Source organism: Ursus americanus, chromosome 15, assembly GCF_024610735.1.
Source record: "Ursus americanus isolate L20-20 chromosome 15, mUrsAme1.1.p, whole genome shotgun sequence".
Taxonomy (NCBI): domain Eukaryota; kingdom Metazoa; phylum Chordata; class Mammalia; order Carnivora; family Ursidae; genus Ursus; species Ursus americanus.
Window position 1 is genome coordinate 36,001,745 of NC_142141.1, and position 3,998 is coordinate 36,005,742.

Here is a 3,998-nt window from a genome sequence, read left to right on the forward strand (position 1 = left end):
TCTCTGACTTCCCTTTCTGCCCTCCTCTTCTGCTTTAAAGAGCTCATATGATTAGACCAGGCCCATCCTGATCATCCCCATATGTTAAGGTTGACTGATTTGGACTTTATAACCAGAAAATCCTTTCACATGAGTACATAGGTTTGTGTTCTACCAAGTAACCAGGGACAGGAATCTTGGGTCCTCTGTAGAATGCTGCTACCTAGAGGTCATCTTCATTGCAGAGGCAACAGTGGTGGTCATGTCCCAGCCACTCAGTTCCTGCTGGGAGACAGAGACAGTTGCTGTGTTTCCCACGTCCTGCTTCTTGGGCTTATGGTGCTGCCTTGGTTTCTATCATTCCCAAGCTTAGCCTCCCAGCCTGTCATTAAACTTGGTAACTCCTAATATAAACAAATAAATCTCCACTTACCTGACATTGGCCCAAACTGCCTTCTGTTGCAATCAAGAACCTGTCTCAAGCTCCAGAAGATGCCCAGCAACCCACCACAAAACAGGGCTTCTTATGGAAGGGGAGTGTGATAGGGTAGGAAAGATCCATGGGCAGCTTTGTCAAACCACATATGCCCATCCCCATAAGTCTGACATGCTGGTTTAAAATACCAGAGTTCTGGGGGCACCTGGGTGGCACAGTTGTTAAGCGTCTGCCTTCAGCTCAGGGCGTGATCCCGGTGTTCCCGGATCGAGTCCCACATTGGGCTCCTCCGCTGGGAGCCTGCTTCTTCCTCTCCCACTCCCCTGCTGTGTTCCCTCTCTCACTGGCTGTCTCTCTGTCACATAAATAGATAAAATCTTAAAATAAAATAAAATAAAATAAAATAAAATAAAATAAAATAAAATAAAATAAAATAAAATAAAATAAAATAAAATAAAATACCAGAGTTCTATTAAACCATAGAAAAGCAACAACTATTTGCTTGTTTATTTAATGTTTTAAATATGGAACACCTCACAAATTTGTGTGTCAGCCTTGCACAAGGGTCATGCCAATCTCCTGTATTCTTTCATTTATTTAATTTTTTTAGACTTTATTTATTTGACACAGACAGTGAGTGAGAGAGAGAGAGAGAGAGAGGGAGGGAGGGAGGGAGGGAGCGCATAAGCAGAGGGAGCAGCAGAGGGAGAGGGGAAAGCAGACTTCCCGATGACGAGGGAGCCCCATGTGGGACTTGATCCCAGGACCCCGAGATCATGACCTGAGCCGAAGGCAGACGACGCCCAGGTGCCCTTGTAGTCTTTCATTTAAACAAAGCAGTCAGTGGTCTATATGGTAAACAATAAATTAAGTGGTCAGACTGAACAAAGACATGTTCGAAATTTTTTAGGGAATAGACTAGACAGAAGCTGAAATTGAACAATCTGACACTAGTTGGAAAGTGAAAAATCTGTCAAAAAATCTTTTGACCTCATATAGTTTTGTACTAAATTTAAATTCACGTTTTCCTAAAGCGAACAAATTCTTCCCAAAGACTCAGCCAGACCACACACGCCTCGAGGTTCAGGTTTCATTACAGAGCTTGCAAGCGTGGTCACCTCTCAGTATAAGAGCTAATGCGCACAGGGCTGCTAGAGGGGCTTCCATGGAAGCTTTCATGTATCCACGTAGCCCTTTCCAGGTCAAAGTTTCCGCCCTGGGATTTTGGTGTTCTATGGGGTGGAAAGACTTGGTCAATTCATTTGGATCTGGTCATAAGAGCCCAATCTGCGACCTTCCAACCTAGGTTTTTCTGACCCTAGACAAATCCAAAAAGCGTAACTGCCCCAGACTAGCCAGGGTGATTGGCCTAGGTACCAGTGGGTAAGCAGTCCAGACAGCATAGAAAAGGAGACGAAGCCACCCCGTCCTGCCCTGAACCTTGATTTTGCTTAGAGATGGCAACATTTATGTGGAAAAATGTGTCTGCGCCGGGCTCCGTGAGCAGCACGGGGGCAGCTCTTTCCTCCTTTGTTGAACTGAGCTTGGAAAAAGCACCTCGGAGTGCGGAATGGCTGGCACTGGGCAGAACGTGCTGGATGTTTCCACAGTCTACTCCAACATAAACGGACCAGGCTTACTAGTTCGTGAAGAGCCAGGAACTCCCCTGCTCGGGGAAGACAAAGGCCACGGCCAGGGAAATCAGGAAACAGACCAAGTGCACACTTTGTGCCCATCTTCCTCCGCTCCCTCCCCGCACATATCCAGGGCTCTCGCTTTCCTCTGCATGGTTTCACATACCCCAGAATGTGGTGCTTAGCGTTCAGCTCCAGGATGTGGTGCTCTGTACCTCTCAGGCATCCTTGGTTTTTAGGCGCAGGTGGGGAAAGTGACGGAGACATTTCCTACTCTGAGCTCTCGATTACCAGATGCAAAGGGCATTTGAGCAGCACAGACATAGCATTCAGACTCTGGAGCCTGATGGCCGGATTTGAATCTAGCTACGTCACTGTATTTGTCAGGAAAGTGCTATATTTAACAACATAAACCCAAATCTCAGGACAACACAAAGCACAGGTTACTGCTCACTCAGCTCACTTTCCCATGTGCTTTGTAGGCTCTGCTCCACGCAGGGCTCAGGCTCACTGCATCCATGGCCTCATCCAGGGCCCTGGAGTTAGCAAGTCAGGGAAGAGCGATCATGGTCTGGAGATGTGTCTCACTCTCACCCACTAGCCACAGACCAGCACTCAGTTACACAGTTTCACCCGCCTACAAGGGAGGCTGGGAAATGCAGTGTAGCTGTGCCCACAGGAAGATGGAAAATGGTTTGGTGAACAACTACCCAGTCTCTGCCATAGCTACTTACTTAAGAAAGTTTCTGTGTTATAGGTTTTAACTTCTTTCCCTGTCAATTGTGTGTCAGGATCCTCCAGAGAAACAAAATGTATGTGTGACTATGTGAGTGAGTGTGTGTGTGTGTGTGTCTGTCTGTCTGTCACATATAGAGACAGAGACAGAAAAACTGACTTTAAGAAACTGGCTCATATGACTGTTGAAGATGGCAAGTCCAAAATCTATAGGACAGATGTGCAGGCAAAAGTTTATCTAGGCTTGAGTTTGAATCTGAGGGCAGTCTGGAGGCAAAATTCCTCCTTCAACTGATTGGATGAGGCCCACACATTATGGAGGTACTCTGCTTCCAAGTCTACTGATTTAAATTTAACCTCATCCGAAAAGCACCTTCAAAGCGGTATCTAGACTAGTGTGTGACCAAATATTTGGGCACCATGGCCTAACAAGCTAATACATAATGTTAACCATTATAATGGGTATGATAAATTAGCATAATAAAGCATCCAGGACCATGTCTGGCACCTAGAAAGGCCTCTGTAAACATGAGCTTACCGGCACTACTGTTATATTATCATCACTACTAATGCCTGAGGCCTGAACACAATCCCACAGCACTACCATCTCCTCACTACCCCCTCAACGACCCCAGTGAACCAACTAGCGAGTTATTGACCTATAAAGGGCTTATCTTACGTAGACAAATATTCTCCTCATTTTCTTTTCAAAGCATTTTCCCATCTACTATTTCATTCAGTTATTCACTCAAACTTATGAGGCAGGTAAGGTGAAATTATTCCTACCATTCTTACTTCCAGTTGACGGTTAGAGAGGGTGGCTGCCCTCCCACCCACCCTTCCTAATCTGTGCCCTATCCCATCCTCCAGATTCTGTTTCAGGAGAGCCACCCCTGTCCTGTGTGAAAGGTGCCTTTCTTCTTGGGGCGCCGGGGTGGCTCAGTCGTTAAGCGTCTGCCTTCGGCTCAGGGCATGGTCCCGGCGTTCTGGGATCGAGCCCCACATCAGGCTCCTCCACTATGAGCCTGCTTCTTCCTCTCCCACTCCCCCTGCTTGTGTTCCCTCTCTCGCTGGCTCTCTCTCTGTGTCAAATAAATAAAATCTTTAAAAAAAGAAAAAAAGAAAAAAGAAAGGTGCCTTCCTTCTAACCTGATCTAAAATTCATTATATATTATATTCCCATAGAAGTAATAATGTAACAAGTGTTGGGTAGG

At 46.0% G+C, this 3,998-nt stretch overlaps 1 non-coding gene across 1 annotated transcript; it reads right to left on the bottom strand.

The window, feature by feature from the left end:
* Window positions 1-933: 933 nt before the first annotated feature.
* Window positions 934-1,036, bottom strand: LOC123785579 (U6 spliceosomal RNA). Its single transcript, XR_006777675.1, has one exon. It is a non-coding gene; the product is annotated as a U6 spliceosomal RNA (small nuclear RNA).
* Between the last annotated feature and the right edge of the window lie 2,962 nt (window positions 1,037-3,998).